The 21,806-nt window shown below is 36.9% G+C and overlaps 1 long non-coding RNA gene across 2 annotated transcripts in view; it reads left to right on the top strand.

The window, feature by feature from the left end:
• LOC123575201 (uncharacterized) overlaps window positions 1-21,806 on the top strand; it is a 273,494-nt gene that overhangs the window by 233,640 nt on the left and 18,048 nt on the right. Inside the window, exon 1 of one of the 2 annotated variants that reach the window (XR_006700239.2) lies at window positions 7,615-7,789. The exons of the other annotated variant lie outside the window; for it this stretch is intronic. This is a non-coding gene — a long non-coding RNA (uncharacterized lncRNA). Of the gene's footprint in view, window positions 1-7,614; window positions 7,790-21,806 lie in introns of those variants that run through there. 2 annotated transcript variants of the gene reach the window in all.

A 21,806-nucleotide genomic window follows, 5' to 3' on the forward strand; every position in this document is an offset into this window, starting at 1 on the left:
TTCAAAGGATATAGAAATCTTTCCAGACTACAGATAAAGAAGGAATATTTCTCTACTCTTTGAAGCTAGTTTAACCTTGAGAAGAATAGTACGAGAAAGAAAAAATATAGGCCAATCTCGTGAATATTGATAAAAATCTTAAATTATTAGCAACTGAATTCAGTTTGCTAATATAATACATAGTGATCAAATTCAGGTTTTTTTTCCTAGAATTTTAAAGTCATCTAGCATTAGATAATTAATATATAATTCTTTCCACAAACAAATTGAAGAGAAAGTGATCATCTCATTATTTCATTCATATGATATTCTTCAGTCAGGCCTGGTGGTTCATGCCTATAATACCAGCACTTTGGGAGGCTGAGGTGGGCAGATCACTTGAGGTCAGGAGTTCAAGACCAGCGTGGCTGAGATGGTGAAATTTCATCTCTACTGAAAATACAAAAATTAGCCAGTCATGGTGGCGGGCTCCTGTAATCTTAGCCACTCAGGAGGCCGAGGCAGGAGAATTGCTTGAACCCAGGAGGCCGAGGTTGCAGTGAGCTGAGATGGGACCACTGCACTCCCGCCTGAGTGCAGTGTGGGGCAACAGAGCAAGACTCTATCTCAAAAAACAAAACAAAACATATGATATTCTCAATGGCTGCTAAAAAATTTTATTGATAAAATTAACAAAATTATAAACAAAGTATGAATAGAAGGGATTTGTTTTTTAACCAGTAAAGGGTAGCTGCTAAAAACTTAGAGCACACCACCTTTTGAGAATAGAGAGCAGAAAATCATGCTCACTACTTTCACACAGTTAAATGTCTCCAGTACATTCAGTAATGTACTGGAGACTTCTCAACAATGTACGGGAGACCTTAGCCAGTGCAGTAAGGAAAAATAAAAAGAAATAAAAGATAAAATGTATGTGTATTGAAAAGAATGAATAAATATAGTTTACAGATGTTCTATCTACCTACCTAAAACTCCAGAATAATCTACAAATAAATTAATAGAAATAATAAGATTGTCTACCTCTCTGCCTAGTTATGAAATGAAATTACACAAATTGATTGTATTCGTGCACACCAGTAAAAATCAATTAGAAATGTGTATGATAAAGTAAAAAATAGCATTTATAGAAGCCACAGAAAATATAACATTTAACTGAACAAATTTAACTAAAGTGTGAAACCTGTATGGTGAAAATTATGCAAATTTATCAGACGATGTTAACAATTACATAAATAGAGAAACACACCATGCTTATCACTATGGAGACCCAATATCATTAAGATATCACATCTCCTCTACATTTTTCTACAGATTCAAGCAATCCCTCTCCCAATCTCAGCAGAGTTGACTCTAGAATTTACAGAGAAGAACAATGGTCCAAGAAGAGCTAAGATACATTAGCTGAGAAGTTAGGGGAGTTTCCCCATCAATTATCAAGAATTATTTTATAGTTAGCACAATGAGCACAACATGTCTCAGCACTAGGATCTGCAGGGTGAAAATGCAGCAGCTCAAAGGGCTTAGTAATGTGCCCAGGTATATGAGGAAACTTGACATACGACCAAGGCAGGTTGTCTGTCCTGCTGGAGTGCAGTGGCATGATCTCGACTCACTGCAAGCTCCGCCTCTCGGGTTCACGCCATTCTCCTGCCTCAGTCTCCCAAGTAGCTGGGACTACACGCCCCCGCCACCATGTCCGGCTAATATTTTTGTATTTTTTTAGTAGAGACGGGGTTTCACCGTGTTAGCCAGGATGGTCTCGATCTCTTGACCTCGTGATCCACCTGCCTGGGTCTTCCAAAGTGCCGGGATTACAGGCATAAGCCACTGCGCCCGGCCCCTTCTGTATATATTTTTCATGTCTGTAATTTTGACCCTTTATATGAGTTGGCATAGATCTTGAAGCTAATACAGCTTGCTGTTTCAGAGGCTAGAGAGAAATCTCATAGAGTCTTAGCATTAAATGACATGTAATTAGAAAACAGTTTTTTTCAAGGGATGCTAAAGAGACTTGTGCACAGAAATTTAAAGCATACTAACTTGAGACAATATAGGTGAAATTATATTGTCAAATGTGAGGAACTATTTTTGATGATATTTATGATTAATTATTATCGTCTTCTAGTTCTGTTGATCAGGACATTAGCTTTTATTAATAGATAATATCTCTATTTGAGTACAGCTTAAAAGCAGCTTGCCAAAGGTCGATTTCTTCTGTTTCTGTCTAGAGCACAGAAGACCTGTTACAATTATTTTTTCGCAGAGCAAAAATAACGTAAATTTCTTTAAAATGTGAGTGGGATTTGACTGGCATTGCTGATGCATTACCTGGAGGATACAGTCCAGCATGCCTCAGTTTCCAACCCTGAGGGTTTCATCTGCCCAGGTGGCAATAGTGGTATGCCAACCTGGACGTGGTTTATGAACCATTATATTTTCCCACCTAACTACTCTATATTTAGTGTTCTTATTTTATTTAAAAGCCAGGAAAACATACAGTCTGTTTGTAAATATCAATAATCACTTTTTTAACCAAGAAGAAGTTAAATTTGTGAATCAGACAACTGTGGGAAGTCCCCATGACTTGTGAAAGAGATGTACAGAAATTTCACTCATTGGAGATGGTGTTTACGAAGATAATGGGCAAGATTTCTGTTTTTAGCTTAGGTTTATCACTGAGGAGTATGTTGCAATCTTAAAAATGTGTGTAAAATTTGGGAGAGGTGCTGCGCACCTGTGGTCCCAGCTACCGGAACAGCTAAGATGGGAGGATCACTTGAGGCCAGGAGTTTGAGACCAGTATAGACAATGTAGTGAGACATCTATCTCTAAAAAATGATTTAACAAGAAATTTATAAAATGAAACAATGTGCTTAGTTAAAATTTGATTTATCCTGCCTGACTTGAGAGATGTTGATAATTTCACCTATAATTCGCACTTAATAAATCATCAGATTATTGCTATTTAGAAAATTGCCAATATTAAAGTCTCACACATAGGAGTATTTTTAATGTAACTGTATTAAATATATTTTTGTTAATTATCTCTATATAGTAACTATTTCCCTTTGAATAGCACTAGTTAAAAGTTTTCTACCTCCCATGTGCATTGTAGTTGGTTTTTATTTTACAGGTTTTATATAAATCTCACAAAAATGTTTATTAATTTGGAAACAAAAAAGATTTATCTCTTAATCTTGGCATATCCCATGTAGAAGTTATCTGATGCCTGAGAAACAAGCTACTTTTATATCTGGAAAACACGTTACTTTTTGTGTATAAAATAGCATATAAAATGATTATGCATTTTAAAAATACAATGTTCTCACCCAAGTGCTCTTATTTCCATTCCTTTCTATTAATAGTCACTTCTGGGGCATAACATTTCTAGTGAGTCCCTGTCCTACTCCCACTGTGCCTACAGAGCAGACCGATATATTCAGAAAGCACGGAGAGGGCACCAGGACCACAGACTCACGCCACTGCTCTGCCCCAGACAGCCTGCACCATCTGCACGGTCCTAGAAGCCCCAGTGTGCACATACCCCACCTAATCCATTTAAACGCAGGTCAAGTTGGCCCTCATGACATCATCTCTGGGCACAAACCCCCTCCAGTCCTTACACCAAAGTGAGTTGGCTAGACCGTGTGATTCTCCACCTCCTATTTACTATTTACCTCATTTACATGTACTTTTTCTCTTTTTAGTATTTTTAACGTATGGAAAATTATGTGATTAAGGCAACTAAAAGTGTCTGGGCATATGCAGCTTCCTCTCATCTGGACTCTGCTTTATGTGCAGAAACTCCAAATATGTGCTACGATCATCTCACTTTTGTGACACAAAAAATATATATATATTCTGTTTCCACCTTCTTGTCTTGCCTTTCTTTCAACGTCTTGCTGACCTATATACATTTCCTTAATTTATAAATAGTTCATTTTATATCTACTGTCAATATTGGTGTCTTTTCCTCCTCCTATTCAACACATCCCCCTCTCAATCTCCTCTTGATAAGTGCTGCCCTTTGGAAGCTGAGGGCTTTCTCTTAGTGAGAGAACCATTTTTCAAGTGACTCATGGTACCACACATTCTATTTTAAGGCAGGGTGGGCTGGGCCATGTAGGGATAGGGTTGGGGCAGGCTGTTGGGAGGAATAAAAGAACTTCTGGTTGCTAAGCAACTCATGAACACCTCAGAGTTCGCAGATGCCATCCCACGTGACATGTGACCAGAGACTAGGAGTGTAGTCAAGCGTAATGACAATGATTTATTAGCTTAAGAAAAAAAACAACTGGAATGCTTCTGGTAAGAAATAGCATGCTCTTTCTTCTGTTCTCTTCTCTGAAACACACAGTTATCAACAAAGAGAACAAGAACTACAGGCCGGGCACGGTGGCTCATGCCTGTAATCCCAGCACTTTAGGAGGCCGAGGTGGGTGGATCATAAGATCAGGAGTTCTAGACCAGCCTGGCCAATACGGTGAAACCCCATCTCTACTAAAAATACAAAAATTAGCCGGGCTTGGTGACGGGCTCCTGTAATCCCAGCTACTCAGGAGGCTGGGGCAGGAGAATCACTTGAACCCGGGAGGCAGAAGTTGCAGTGAGCCAAGATTGCGCCACTGCACTCCAGCCTGGGCGACAGAGCAAGAATCCGCCTCAAAAAAAAAAAAAAAAAAAAAAAAAAAAAAAAGAGAACAAGAACTACAAACCCACATTTTTGAGAAACAAGGAACTGGCTAAACCTCCAAAGTACAGCCTTTGAACAATACATCCAAATATGGTGAACCTTGACCCAATGGAGGAAAAACATTGAGAGCCAGGCCATATAGTTCCAGAATTTAAGTAGACTGCAGCAACTACCATTTGGAGAAGGTGGACAGTCCAGGGGAAAAACTGGGCATATCCTTGGTGGGTGAGGCGGGGAGGAGATGAGTATAGTTTCCTACTGCAGAAAAGCAGAGGGGAAGGTTCTGAAGAGGAATTCCATGTTTTCCTAATGTCCTGCAAACTATACTCTTTACAATGAGAAATAGTCTGGAGATAAGGGAATGGAAACAGGAGAAAACAACACTCAAGTGTTTAATATACATAGATCTATATGTTTATTACTGCAACACCAGGAACCACTTAGATGTCTCTTAGTGAAATGCTCACCCCAAAGTGAGCAGTATAACATGCTTGCAGAGAGACATACCCAGTCACAGGAAGTAGCAGATATGGTGCATCAAGCCACAAAAGAAAGAAAGAAAAGAAGGAAGGAAGGAAAAAAGAAGAACATTTCACATTCTCTGCTCACTGACATCTGTTTTTCAACCAAGTCCCCCATCCCAGGCTTGAGTGAACAGCAGCCCTAGAAGGAATGGTCTTAGTTTAAAAATGAGAAGCAAGTAGAAAGAATCCACATGAACGCTCTTCATAGATATTATTTGAAAACAATACTTAGGGATAGGCATAACAAGCAAGGAGCAGACAAAAAATGCACATTAGAAGAATTATTCCAGGAAACAGAAAAATAAAATTTAGAAGAAAGACTATTTCTATACTTGCAAAATATTTTAAAGGAATGATAACTATTAAAACAATTTTTCAAAGGAAAATATTGATTAAATAAAGTAAGAAAAGCCCATGTAAAAAATTGAAAAGTAAGCTGGCAGACCTTGGCAGTAAACTAAAATTTAGCAATAAAACTACCACGGAATTTAGCAATAAATCTACAATTAAAGAGGGAAAGAAAAAAATAGTAACTGAAAACGGAATCAGGGATACAGAGAATAAACACGAAAATATTATATAAAATACAATGGAAAAAAATAAGATAAAAATGTTTCAAGAAAAGATGAAACACAGAGAAACAAAGAAATCCTCATAAACAGAACTGCATTCCTGAAAATGGGAAGAGATAATATAAAACTCCCAAATATTCAGTGATATTAAGGAGGAAAAGATGTCTAAAATAAAGAATTAAATTTGTACATGGAAAGATATTCCAAGAAAAACTATAGAGAATGAAATAGATCCTTGTAAAGTTAGTGAATGTCAGCAAGAACTCAACAAAAGTTTCTGTGGACACAATGGTAGGAGGAAGTCACCTCTGAGGGGCGCAACCTCACAGACCACTGAGATTTCCAGGACAGCAGTCACTGCCAGAAGACAGTAGAGCAGTACCTATGGGCCCAGAAGGGGAAAAGGCAGTGTGACCCAGGGATTACATGGCCGAGTTGTTACTTTGTTGTTGATAGATGACCGCAACAGATCTATTCCACTTGCAAAGGCTTGAAGAATATAATGACCATGGAATCTCTTGAAAAGAAAATCCTTGAAGATAAGATAAAATACAGCCAAACACAAAATGGAACTAAATAGAGAATGAAAAGCTGAAAAGGAGTTGGGGAATGGCAATGAACCCTGAGACCACTGAGAAATAGAAACAGGGTCGAACCACTGTGGAGCTTATCATTACATAATATGAGGTAATAGTACAGGTCTGCATTATAAGAAAAATAATTATTAGGATGATTAAGTGTATTTTTTGGTTATAGTGGGAACTATAAGTGTCTTCACATTCTCCTTTTTATAGTTGGGAGTAAATAAATGCTGCCTAAAAGTTTAATGAATCATCACAGAGACATTTAAATAAAGTACCTAGTGTCATTTTTTAATTTCTAAAAAGAGAAAAAATTCATAAAGTGTCACTATTAAAAAAGAAAGGAAAAAACTTGCCAACAGTACCAAAAGTAATTATAAATCTTCCCTATTAGCATAATGGAAAAACCCAGAAATACACCAAACAAAAGCAAAAAGAATTGCATTGCAACTATAGCTGGGAAAAGGAAGTAATAAAATCAAGAATTTATATTATAAAATAAATTTACAGCATTAAGGCTAAACTATTATACTATAAATATAAATAAACCACCAATGACAATATACTCACAGAATGACTTTAAAAGTTGTGAACTACAGGCTATTTACAAGAGATACGCCTGGAACAAAATGGCATAGAAAGATTAAAAGGGCAAAAATATGTTAGACAAAGGCAAACAAAATAAAGTAGGGGTCATGATGTTTAGATAAGTCGGAATAAAAAATTAACTAATTCCTAACAAGAATGCTTAAAATAATGTATACAAACCCATATGAAGACCTAATGTTCATTTATTTTATTTCTACTAAATAACACAGCATTTGAAAGTGCAAAACTGTGGAAAATATACAAAGATCTGGCATGGAAAAAATAGTTAAAATGTTTAACTCAATTCTTTTATTCCATAAAAGATCATGTAGTCAAAAAATTAATAAGGCTCTTAATCTAAGCAATGTAATTATTAGGGTTGACCACACACATACACTTATCCAACTTTACACACTTAAATTGGTGAATTAAGTTGTTTTAAATGCCATTAAATTTTGACCTAACATACATAGCCCCCAAAGGAATTTAAGTAAATTACAAAGAGAGGAAAAATTCAGGCAAAAATTTAAATCACTAATATTGAACTACAAATTGAAATGTAAGGGTTAACTTGGCTGAGATTGACTTCTTACAGCCTAACATTCCAGAAAAAGGATTGGCCTTCTAAAAAGATCCATGGAATCCAGCTTTAGCCCAGTACCCAGGCAAGCAATCCCGGACATTCTCACATTTGAAACCTTGTCCTCAATCATGCCAGGAGAGAGGCTGATGTTTTCCTAACCATGAATGCTGATGCGCTGATTCTTGCACACCATACAGCTACAACCCAAGGTTTGGACCCCAGGCTCCAGTCATGCCAGGGACAGGCTGGTGAGTCTCCCAAACTGAAGCTGAGCTGGCAGGACAGGCCTGGAGCCAAAGCTCTGCCACTTTGTATTACTATTGTGTCCTGGTTCTTGGCCACAGCAGGGGAGGTGCTAGTACTTCCCTTATCAGGAAGCTGAAAAGCTCCAGATCTAAAGGTTGGGGTCACTTGCCCAGCGTCAACATCCAAACCTTCTAAATCCATATATTATGCCCTAGAATGCAGTGGCAAGAGAACCTCTGCACCCCTGTTTCTGCTGCTGTCTCCATGAGATTTCCTCAGTGGGTATTCCCTCCACTGGGTGGTGTATGTGTTCTCTGGTCATTTGACCTTATTTGTATGATATTAATGACGGAAAAATGAAACTTTTTATAAGCTAGAAATTTTTATCATGCTCTCTTAACTCTTGGTTAAAAGGAAAATGAAAACTAATGTTGGAGAAAAATAGTTAAACACTGAGCATATAAATACATATATATACATATGTGTGTGTGTGTGTCTGTATATATATATATAAACCTAAGAGTCTACAGCTAAAGCTAAGCTCAGAGAAATGGGTATATTATACTGTATATGTATAATATGTATATTACAAAATTACTTATTTAACCTAAAAAAGGATGTCAATATATTAATTTTTTATCTTAAGAATTAAGAAACAGGTCTGAAAAAAAGAATAAAATTTGAAATGGAATATAATGCACTAGAAAACAAACAAAAAATTTTGAATAAACCAAGAGGTGTTTCTCTGAGAAAATAAGGAATTGCACTATTAAATTAGTAGCTGTTAGGCCATTTTCCCATTGCTATAAAGAAAAACTTGAGACTGGGTAGTTCATAAGAAAAGAGGTTTAATTGACTTATAGGGACGCAGGCTGTACAGGAAGCATAACATTGGCATCTGCTTCTGAGGAGGCCTCTGGAAGCTTCCAACTATAGCAAAAGGTGAGGCAGGAGCTTTCATGGTAGGCAAGCGGCGAAGCAGGAGCAAGAGAGAAGGGGGGAGGTGCCACACACTTTTATATGACCAGATCTCGCAAGAACTTGCTCACTATCATGAGGATAGCAATAAGGGGATGGTGCTAAACCATTTAGGCGAAATTCACCCCCATGATGTAATCACCTCCCAACAGGCCCCACCTCCAACATTGGAGATTTTATTTCAATGTGAGATTTGGGTGGGGACACACATCCAAACTATACACTCACCTTATTAAAATTTGTTAAAAACTCACAATTTAAAGGAAATTAAAAATGAGAGTGGGACAATGTATTCATTTATTCAGCAAATGTTTATTGAGTTCTTGTTACATGCCAGTATGCCAGGCATATTTCTAGATAGGATCTGAGTATATAGTGGAGAATAAGACAGAAAAAAAAAATACCTCATGAAGCCTGCATTCCCACGAGATTGATAAGTTCTAATAACAAAACTACACAGGAAAGTAAGATATGCTGTGTGATTGTTTTGGGGAGAATTGTAATTTTCCATAGGGTGGCCAAGGAAATGATATTTGAAGAGTGACCTAAGGTTGGTAAGGAGCAGGCTCAGTGTGCATCTGGAGGAGGTGATGCAACTCAGAAGGAAAAGCAATCCTCAGGCCCTGTGACAGAAGCGGGTCTGGCCATTTGAAGGCTTTTGCAAAGAGGTAACATGATCTGACTGACTTTTTTTTTTTTTTTTTTTTTTTGAGACGGAGTCTCGCTTTGTCGCCCAGACTGGAGTGCAGTGGCCGGATCTCAGCTCACTGCAAGCTCCGCCTCCCGGGTTTACGCCATTCTCCTGCCTCAGCCTCCCGAGTAGCTGGGACTACAGGTGCCCACCACCTCGCCCGGCTAGTTTTTTGTATTTTTAGTAGAGACGGGGTTTCACCATATTAGCCAGGATGGTCTCGATCTCCTGACCTCGTGATCCGCCCGTCTCGGCCTCCCAAGGTGCTGGGATTACAGAGATCAGTTTGGTTGCTGCTTCAGAGTAGATTGAGTAAGGGGCCAAGAAAAGAACAGGAAAATCAATTTATTGAGAAAGATTATTACTGCTGGGAAATAAATAGATCTTATTTATATAAAACAAGAAATCTATAATTCACTCACTTCCTTTATGTGAAGTAGGAATTAGGGACCACACTCCTGGAAAAGAAAGAAGGCATTGACTCAATCAGTTCTCCTTGCAAACAGAGTAATGGCAGACTTCCTGGCCGCAAAGCAAAGTAGTTTGTACTAGCAGAACTGTCGTCATCTCTGGAGTGCTTTCACCAGGATATATCTGGTTTCTAGCATTGCTTGTGGTAAACAAACCTGCATTTGTAGATTTATGAGGCATAGCCTCCCTTGAATGTGTTATGCATGCTACTTTTCATGATCAAAATCCTCCCATCTGTAAAAATCTGGTTACTGCAGACCTCACTTAAAACCTCATCTGCTACACTGGGCTAGAGTGCTTCTGAGAAGAGAAGGAAGGATCAGGGAATCTCAAGTAATCATGAGATGAAACAGAGAGAGAGAGACATTGATATTGAATGCCTCTCTGTTTCATCTCATGAGTACTTGTACCCTTTATATTATTATTATTAGTGTAGCTTGACACTGAATAACACCTTTGATTTGGTGGCCTGATTTGATAAACCAGTCCTTTGTGTTACTTAAGCAATAATCCAGGTGAGAGATGAAGGTCGCTTGAACCAGGGTAGTGGCAGAAAACACGGTGAAAAGTGGTAGGGTTTTGCATCTATCCAAAGGTAGAACTAATGGAATTTCAATAGGAATTGAATGGGCAATATAACAGAAGGCAAATAATCAAGGGTGATTCCATGGTGCTTGGCTTGGGCACTAGGAATAATTTACTTATTATCACACATGGAGGAAACAATAGGAGAGCATATTTGGGATAAAGGAATTAAGAGGTTAATATTGGACATGTCAAGTTTGAGCTGGTCAAAATGTGCCCAAGTGGAGCTGTGTAAAAGTTGGCTATGGGAGCCAGAAATTCAAGGAAGAGCTTCTGGATAGCCATATAAATTATAGAGCCTCGGCATATAATGATATTTAAAATCACAGGATTAGAATGAGGTTGCATGAGTGCAGAAAGAAAACAGAAGAGGTTCAAGGAGTGAGCCCTAGGACACTCAGTGTTGAGGGGTCAGAGAGATAACGTGAGGCCAAGAAAACACTGAGAAGTGGCGGTCAGTGCTGTAGGAGTCAAACGTAGTCTCAAATGGTCTTCGGTCAAATAAGGTGAGTGCTGAGAATTGACCATTAGTCATTTCAACCAGAGTTGCCAGCTTAAAGTGGTGGGGGTGACAGCCTGGTGGGAGCGGAGTCAAAAGAATATGGGAGGTCATAAATCAGAGACAGCAAATATAGGTAACTCTCTTGAAGACTTTTGCTGTTTAAGGAAGGAGAGAAATGGAATATCAGCAGGGGAGTGAAATAGGACCAAAAGGATTCTCTTTTGAATTTGGAAGAAATAATAGCATATTTATAGTGTGATCAAAAAAAAAAAAAAGGACTGGAGAGGAGAACTGCTGATGCAGCAGAAAGAAGGAGAATTGCCAGAGTCACGTCAGTGAACAGGGGCAGGCACACTGTGCAACAGGAGAGAATTCCGGCCTGTGAGCACAAAAGTAGGAGGTTGGGATGCTTGGGAAGACTTTCTCAGTGGGGCAAGCAGCAAAGTCATTAGCAGAAAGTGACACTCGTCTTGCAAGAGAAAAAGAGTGAAAGGAATGGATGAAAAAAGAGTCAGGCAGCCATGAGGCAGCCACAGTGGTGAGTGGCCCTGAGTTGAAAGTGATCTGGAGCAAGGTTGTGGTTTTTTCTCCAGCCACATCCAGTGGCAGGGTGGGAGCATAGAGGAGGTGGATGGTGGCTTAGCTCAGGGAATGTGACTTGGGGAGAGGCATGGGGGATGAGTGTGTGCTAGGAAGTGATTTCATTGCTTGATAGTAGATGGAATTTAAGGCGAGTAAGGAGGGAAATACGGACTCGACTTTACAATTTCTGATTTTGGAATCTTGTGTCTTCTGTGCACTTCCAGGATCTTATCAGTTATAAAATACTCAGAGCTGTTTGCCTTTCATATGTGTTTCACAGGACAAATAGTTGATAGGGTCCTCGGATTTCCTCAGGCCTTCCCCACAAGGCTGGACACGATGGCTGCGAAGACATCAAAGAAACGTAGGAATCCGTCCTATGTGAGGTTAGTTCAAGGGCAGGAGACCTCATGGCCTCTTATTGTAGGTGATTCTTTCTACACAGCGAAACAGAGTCATCCTTTTCTATCCATACAACTTCTGCTACCTCTTGCTTAAACAAGAATCTTTTTTCCCCCTTGTGGCTTTTAACTTTTTTTCTTTAACCATGAATAATGCTTTATTCACACCTTGTAAGGGATTATACAGAGAATGACAAGTTTAACTGCTCTTTAAAATGAATTACAATTTTATTTTTAAGAATTTTGCCCCTTTTTAAAGAGCAGAGACCTCAGAATTGTCACTGGAATTAGCATTTATTATGACAAAGCAATGTGGACTGTGATTGTCACTTAGCATTTGAAGATTAGATGATAAAATAACATAATAAAATTTCCAAGTTGGAAAAAGCTAGTGTGTCTACATTACTACGTGTCTTTTAAACTTGTTTTATGTAGCCAATGAAGCAAATTTCAAGTGTTAGCTGGCAGGTCTGTTTGTAAAAGTAGAACAATATGTCATTCATGGAGGTTCTAAAACAAAATGAACCATATTCTTAATTTATTCATAATCAAACATATTTAATGAAAAGTCAACAAGCCTAATCTTTCTAGAATGCTTACATGAATGCTATTTTGAGTTCACTAATGTTTGTTTTATTAAGGGGAGAAGGTTTAGTGCTAATGTTGAACAATGCTTTGGAGGAGTCGCTAATGTAGGACTCATGATGCCAGTTGCTGAGTGATTATTTGAAGTAAATGATTTCCATTGTATTCAAACACACCAGCTTTTTTGAATTTATTAATGAATGTTGATGAGTTAATTGACGATACAGGCTTATAGACACAATTTATTAATTTGCACAACCACATTTAATGTGTCCCTATTGTGAATCAGGTGCTGCAGTGAATATGGAGTACACAAGCATGAACAAGCTTTGGCCTTCACCCTTGAATTTGGGAGACAGACACATATACCTTTAATTACAAAACAGTGTAATAAATGCCATTAGATACATATGAAAAATGATATTGGAAGAATTAAGATGGTAATAAATGCTTCCTGGAAAGGTGGTCTAATATTAACAGAATATGAAACATAAATTATTTTTGTATAATACTTTTTTTTTTTCAATTCAGCAAAGCATTTAGAGGACATGTGGTGACAACCCTTTGGAGGAAATGGGGCCTTGCAAATACAATTACAATGACAGTAATATCTTCTGGGAGATGATATACATATGTGATAAACAATGTAGTACAATCTACTAACATAATGCTAAAATAAAAAAGAGTTCAAGTAGAAGAGTAATAAGTATGGGTGGTATAGTCAGGAACTAGTAGGAAAACCAGGCTCTGGATTTAGGAAAGATGCTGTTTAAAGGAGGTGAAGAAAATGGCCTCTCAGGATCTAATGCCTCTCCTGATCCTGGACATTAAACAATTTGGACACTGCTGTCATGGTTTATTAAGATCTTTTTCTTGGAACAATATCAATACATGCAACAGAATTTGAAAAGATTTTAAAACGTGGTCTTACAGTACATTTTATCTACTTCTCAAGGTAGAGCTATATCCCACACACAAATCTAATAAAGATACAATATCAAAAATAAAAATTATAGGTCCATTTTACTTGTAAATATGGAAAAAATCTAGATAAAATATTTGCAAACAAAATTTAGCAGCATATTAAAAAACACATACATTTTATTTCAGATATACTAGAAGGCTTTACCATTAGGATTCTATCAATAAAAATCCTTATATTAACACATTATTGGAAAATGTAAAATTATTAAAACATTTCATTAATGCAGCCTTTGATAAAATTTCAGTCATGATTAAGCTGGAAAACTCTAAGTAAAATAGAAAAGAAAAATCATTTTCTTAAACACATTTAAGCTCAGCACAACTTAAACCTAACCTCAACTAATACATTAAATTGAACAACATAATAGGTTTTTCCATCATATTGAGAAACAGACATGATACCTGCTTATTATTCAACATTGTTTTTGGCAGTTTTCACTAACACAAGATAAGAAAGAGAAATAAGCAGTATAAATATTGAAAAAGAAGAGACAAATTCTAATTATTTGAAGATAATTTGATTGTAAACTGAGACAACATAAGAAATTCCATTAAAACAATGTATTGACCTAAATAAAAGTATGATAGGTGGGTCCAAGGTTTTATATGCACTAGGGAAACTAATTAGAAAGAAAGTATTGCAATAGGAAGAATGCTCCAGTCTCAGAAATTCACAAGCACTTCAGAATCAAGCAGAAAAAGATTTTTCTGTTCTAGGGTAAAGGAGGAGCAAGTGGAGATTAGTAGAATGTTTAGAGGCAAGGCTGGACAAGCAAAGGGAAGAGACCAGCGGGGTCTCACAGGAAAAGGGCTCTCTGTGTGGCTACCCGGTTCCCAGGAGAAGCTCAGAAAGGGGATGCTTTCCACTGTTTTTGTGCTTTCTCAGGCTTTGGGAGCAAGAGGAATTCAGGGCCCTATAGGAAAGAAAGAAACCTGACCAAGAATTGGTCAAGACAAAGCAGAGGGTAAGAAATAAGCAACTCCATACATTGGATGTACAGTTTTAAAACCTTATATTCTCAATTAAAAAATATATAGATACATCTATGAGGAACTTTAATAGTGGTATAAGACCTATATGATGATAAGTATAAAACTGGTAATTAAGACCATGAAAGAAAGTCAGAATACATACCATGTTCCTGCATGATCAGCCCTAACGCTATAAAAATGTACATTCTTATCACATTGAGTATCTGCTTAATGCAACCAGAATCCCCCACATTTTTGCAGGTGATATGCTCATTTAAACTTTATGTGGAAAAATAAATGTTGCTGGAAAGTTTTAAAAATCTCAAAAAATTCTTGGTGGGGATTTGCCCTAACGAATATTAAAATGTCTACAGTCAAAACAATATATTACACACAGCTAACATAGTATTTAATGGTAAAAGACTAAAAGCTTTTTCCCCAAATTAGAAACAGGACAAAGATTCCCACTTCTCCCACTTCAATAAAGCTGGAGGGCAATTAAGCAAGAAAAAGAAATAAAAGATACACAGATTGGAAAAAAAAGAAATGAAACTATTTTTATTTGTAGATATCCTGATCATCTATATAGAAAATCCTAAGGAATACACACATACACATAAATTGTTAGAATTAATAAATACATTCAGCAAGGTTTCAGAATACAAGGTTTTCAGAATACAAATATCAATTTTATTTTTACACCAGCAAAAAGCAATCCAAAAATAAAATTGAAAAATAATTCTATTTATAATGGCATCAAAAGGAATAAAATACTTGAGAATAAATTTAAGAAAAGAAGTGTAAGCCTTATACAGTGAAAACTACAAAACAGCATTGTTAGAAACTGAAGAATTCATAGATTGGGAGATGTAATATTGTTAAGATGGCAATACTGTTCAAACTGATCTACATATTTCATGCAATTCTATCAGAAACCCAGATGGATTTTTTTTTTTTTTTGCATAAAAATGGCAGGCTAACTTTAAACTTTTGCATAAAAAATGGCAGGATTTCATATGGAAATGCAAGGGACCCAGAATGGCCCAAATAATTTTGAAAACAACAAAGCTGGAAGACTCACTTCTTAATTTCAAAACAATAAAAATGACGGTAATCATGACTGTAGTATTGGCATAAGGATAGATACGTAGCTCAATGGAATAGAATTGAGAGTCCAGAAATGGACCTAAACATTTATGGGCAATTAATTTTCAACAAGGGTTCCAAGACAACTTACTGATGAAGGAATAATCTTTAACAAATGGTGCACAGGCAACTGGATATAAGCATGCGAAAAGAAGCTGGGGTCTTTCCTTACACCATAGTCAAAGTTAACTGAAAATGGATCAAAGACCTAACTGTAAGAAGCTAACACTATGAACGCTTAGAAGAAGACATAGGTGTAAATCTTAGTGATCTTAGATCAAACGAGGGTTTCTTAGATGTGATATTTAAAGCACAAGCAACCAAAGAAAATAGATAAAATGGTATTCATCAAAATTTTAAAAGACTTGTATATTTCAAAGGACACTATCAAGAAAGGACACTATCAAGAAAGTGAACATACAATCTTCATAATGGGAGAAAATATTTACAAGTCATATATCTGATAAAGGCTTAATATCTAAAACATATAAAGAATTCTTACAATTCAACAACCAAATGACAAGTCAATTTAAAAACTGGACAAAAAGCTTTAATTGGCATTTCTTCAAAGAAGATATGCAAATAGCCAGTAATCACCTAAAGAGTTGTTCAACATCATTAGTCATTAGGAAAATGCAAGTCACAACCACATTAAGATGTCACTTTACACAAAATATTATTTTTAAAAAGATAGAAAATAAGAAGTGTGGGCGAGGATATGAAGAAACTGGAAGCCTCATATATAGATGGTGGGAATGTAAAATGTTGTAGTTGCTTTGGAAAACAATTTTGTAGTTCCTCCAAAAGTTAAAACGTAGACTTACTATATGACTCAGCAATTCCACTTGTAAGCAAATAACCAAGAGAATTAAAAACATGTTTATGCAAAAACTAGTGTATGACTGTTCATTGCAACATTTTTTTTACCCAAAAAGTAGAAACAATCTGAGTGTCCATCAGCTGTTGAATAGATAAACAAAATGTTGTATATCTATGCCATAGAATATTATTCAGTCATAAAAAGCAATGAGATATTGATATGTGCCACAGTATGAATAGACCTTGAAAACACTTTGGTAGGTGATAGAAGCCAGACACAAAAGTCCACAAATTGTGTAATTCCATCCATTAATATACAGAATGTCCACAACAAGTAAATTCATAGAACCAAAAAGTAGACTATTGGTTACCAGGAGGTGGGGGAAAGAGAAATGGGAAGTGACTGCTGGTGGGTATAGGGTTTCTTTTTGGGGTGATGAATACATTCTGGAATTAGATAGCTGGAGATAGTTTGCATAACTTTGTGAATCCACTAAAAACCACTGAACTGCACACTTTAAAATGGTGAATTTTATAGTATATGAAAAATATACTTCAATTTTAAAAGAAGAAAAACATAATGCCAAAGAAATTTAAAAAATCCTCACCAGCACTTGTTATTTTCCATCTTTTTAATAATATTTTGTGTAAAGTAGTATCTTAGTGTGGTTTTGATTTGCATTTTCCTCATAACTAATGACATTGAACACCTCTTTAGGTGCTTACTGGCTATTTGCATATCTCTGTGAAGAAGTGCCAATTAAAGCTTTTTGTTTCATTTTTAAATTGACTTGTCATTATTATTCTGTGGTGCCAACAGAACAATAAATAAATACTTTACTCCAGAAAGAGAAACAAATATATGTGGAAATTTATTTGTTAAAGATTGCATTACAAATCAATGAAAGAAGTAAATTATTGATAACTCATGTTCACAAAATTCCCTTTTCATGTGGAAGAAAGTAAAATTAGAATCTCACTTTTCACCATATAAATGAACCCCAGTGGGATCTCTATGTAACAAATAAAACTATAAAACATCAGAATATTAGGAAAATATTTGTGTAGCCTGAGTGCAGGATGACCTTTTTAATTGAAAAAGTTAAAATCCATAGGGGAAATAATTTTTGATTTCTTAAAATAACATTTAAACAGTGCGTAGCAATAAACATCATACACAATATCAAGAGAAAATGGAGAGTAAATATCTGCAGCTGAGATATCAAAGTATTGCTCTCCCTAATACAAAGCTGAGAAACAGAAACTTTTAATGACCAATAGAGAGATAGGAGGTGGGGACGTGACATTTTGTAAGCTAGGAAAAATGAAAGTATTCGGGTAAGAGAACTTCTCCACTGTCGTACATTATTATGAGTCTGCCTGTGGTGTAGTCTGCCTTCCCAGCCACTTTCTGGGGTTCTTACCTTCCAGCCAGCTCTATCTAGGAAATTTTCCCCTCATCTTGATGGAAACCTTACTTTCTTTTTCTGGACAAGAGATTTTATTTACAATAATGTCTTATTTTCCTTCCGGGGATTAGAGAATTAGAGTCCACACTAGTCTGCTAAGGTGGGTAGCAAAACACTATAGGCTGGATAGTTTAAACATGAAGCTATTATTCCCTCCAAGTTCTGAAGATTGGAAGTCCAAGATCAAGGTTCTGGCTGATTTGGTTTCTGGTAAGGGCTGTCTTCCTGGATTGCAGATGGCCAGCTTCTCATAGGCACTTGGAGAGAGAAAGCTCTCTGATATCTCTTCGTATAAAGACATTAGTCTTATGGGATTAGGGCCCCACTCTTATGGCCTCGTTTAACCTTAATTACCTTCTTAGAGGCACACATAGTCATACTAAAGATTAGGGCTTCAGTGTATAAATTTTAGGGGGACACAAACATTCAGTCTATAACAGTTCTTCTGGGCCATTTCTGCTTCACATCTCTATACTCTTGCTGAGGCAGTCAATCTAGGGGCCCTAACTATATGTGAGAGGGAAGAGAAAGGGAAATCAGGCATAAGTATCTCAAAAGTATTATCTCACTACATTTGGAGTAGCAAAAACATAAAATAAATTTGAATATTCAATCAGGGAGAGAGTTACTACATTTTAATAAACTCCTACTAGAGACTATTGTGAAGGTCTTTAAAAGCATGAAGTAGATATATGTGCATTGATCTGTAGCTCATAGCAACAATGTAACAAAAGCAAATCACAAAATAATATGTACAGAGGAATCTCATCTGTATTAAAAATTAAATCAAAACCTTTATGTTGGTGCACAGATGTACCAGCAAAGAAAAGGTATGAATGAGAGGCACAGGTTGCCACTGGTGAAGTGGTATTGGAGATGTGCAATAGGCACTATTAACTTCCTTCTGAATACATTGCTGCCTTTTCAAGTATTGTAATGAGCAGGCTGTAATTCAAATGACTGAAATTTTTAAAAATAAAAAGATGAGCAAAGGACACTGCAGTCAAGGAGAGAGAATGAGAACAGTCTGAGATTGATGCTGCATGGTCACATGGTCTGTCCCCACAAGTGATAATAACCAGGGTGATACATCACCCTGCAGGCCGTGGGCCTTAGCTTTTCCATTCAGAAACTGGATTTGGTTTTTCTGTCCACACAGAACTGACTGACCTCTTGGGGTCAGACTACTAACCAAGTCTATGAAACAAGAATACATATTACTAGAATAGTAATTCTAGGATACTGATTTATTGATATCCAATGGGGGAAAATGTCTTCGATTTCTGAGACACTTATTTGCATCTGGCTTCCAAAGTACCCTCCTGCTGATATCAGGATACTCAGAAATGATCATGAATACTAAAAACATATTATGGGGATTATTTCAGCCAAATCAGGAAATCATCTGATGACTCTTTGTAGCTTTCTAGATGGTTGGAAGATAGCCTGGAGTTTTTGATGTTGTGTTTTGATGATGTGCTCTCTCTCTCTCTTTCCACTCTCCCCTTCTTTCCTTCTCTGTCTCTCCATTCCTCCTTCTCCTCCTCCGTTTCCTTTACTCTTCCTTCCTGTTTCTCTGTTCCTTCATTTCTTCCCTCCCTCCCTTCCCTGGGACCTCGTCTCCTTATCTTATTCTAGAGATGTTTTGTGGCTTAAGTATAGAGCTCACCTTTGAGGTATTCTCAAGACCCAGAGATTCTTTACCCCTTATTTAAGATCTAGGAGAAAGTCATTATAGCCTACTACCTGCTGATTTTAGTAGAAATTCTAAATACCACTTTTAAAGTTTGATAGTCTGAGAAAACCCATCTTACTGTATGAAAAATCAATTCCCCAAGTTATAGAGTAAAAATTCACAGATAATGCTTTTAAAAATAGAAGAAAAATTAAGTCAATACAGTTTTGATAGAACTATTTGAAGACAAAAGATAAAATATTGGAGAAATATTAGTTAGACAAATCAGTGGATACATGATATAAATGCATTAATATTCCAAAGAGCAGTTTCCTTTGAAAAGCCTCCTTTCCCTCTTTCCATATTGCTAGGCTTACAGGGGAAAGGCAATAATTCATTTTTTAAAAAAAACTAGGGAACACAGTGGTCTCGTGTGCTATGCTATTAAATCTGAGTCAGTCAACTCTCCACCTCAAATATTTTTCCTTTTATGTTGATGGATTTTTTTTAAAGCATCATCAATCTGAATGACAACTTTTTCTTAAACACCTTTGTTGCTCAGCAAATACAAATATGAATTTTATCCTGCTAGGAATGAAAATAGAGGTAAGCAGAGGGGCCTGCTCACCTCTGGCAATATTTTGACTTATGAAATCATCCATGCTTCAAAATAACAGCACAGCATTACCTTCCATGGGTGACATGGCTGCATTAACGCTAAAGTCACACCCTGACTACAAGGAGCATGTATGCCACCACCATTTGCCGGGAAGTATCCCATCTCCCAAGTTCCATCCTTTCATGGCAGCCCCGTTTTCATCTGAGCTCATTCTTAAGATGCCACTTGTTCCTATCTTTGAGTTCCTCTGGAGATCCAGATCAGAAATTTTTCACTTTTGCACTAGATAAAGAAGTAGCCACTAGCCATGTGTATATTAAAATGAAATTATAAATTTATATCTTCCATTACGTTAGGCACAGGTGAAATGCTCAATAGCCATTAGTACTAGGCAATACAGAGAACCTTTCTTTTGCTGCAGACAGTTCTAGGGGAAAACAGAAATGGAAGATGTCTCCTGTCTCTCCTACTGCATGAGAACAGCTGCCAGGTCTGGCATTTTCACAGCTGCGTCCTTAGGGTCTAGCTCAGTAGTTTTCACATGGCACATGCATAAGTCACTAAATGAATAAATGCATGAAATGAATAAAATGATCAAACGCATGAATGGGTATCGCCATTGATAATGGTTTTTCTTGGTCTTCCTGAAGTTTTTCATGAATTAATTCTTGTTTGACCTCAATGTCTTAGCTTTGGTTATACTTCTTTAGGGAACCCTGCCCTGTCTGAACCTCCACACTGACTTAGGTCCTTTTCCCAGCGTCAGTCTTATACTCTTATGGTGATACTGCCAATACTTTTGTAACTGCTTGCCTGACTTTTGGTTTCTCCTCCTAAATTAACAAAATTTATTGAGAGTAGGACCCTTAACTTACTTTTTTTTTTTAAATCCATAACACAAACACAGTGCTGGGAGGTTAACTGGATAACTGAAGGAATCTTTTTGCCCTTTAACATTCATTTATAGGCTACTTAGATTGAAATCTAAAAGTGCTTAACTGCCTTTAGAGCTTTTCTTATAAATACTCCCCAAACTAGACTCATACGGTTAAAGAAAAACAAAAAAATATGTGCATAAAACCCATTACAACCTCAGGCTGTCCCTTGGCTCTCTTCAGCACGCTAAGGCAACAGAACTCAATCTGCACAAAACGATGAATAGGAAGCAGTTACGGGCCATTTCCTCCCAACCTCAGTGGAAACTTCAGTTGCCTTTACTTCCTGTCATGTGCTCTTTTTCCCCCAGTATCCCATACCTACTCTATGGCTATTTAAAAACAAAGCCAGTAAGTGAAAATACAAAAACATAGTCCGATGAGGTACTGAGTATCATCCAGGCTTTTAAAAGTTATTTCCTGAATTAGTTTTCTGAGAAAAAATAAACTTATAGAAGCAATTTGCATAAAACTTTAATAGAGAGGCACATAAAATCAGTGTTACTCAAATGACAGCATAAATAGAAATCACCTGCAGCATTTGTGGACCTTCATGTGCTTGGGTTCCTCAGTAGATGGGGCAGGGATAGGGCTGGGCATTTGGG

Source organism: Macaca fascicularis, chromosome 8 (genome assembly GCF_037993035.2).
Source record: "Macaca fascicularis isolate 582-1 chromosome 8, T2T-MFA8v1.1".
Lineage (NCBI taxonomy): Eukaryota > Metazoa > Chordata > Mammalia > Primates > Cercopithecidae > Macaca > Macaca fascicularis.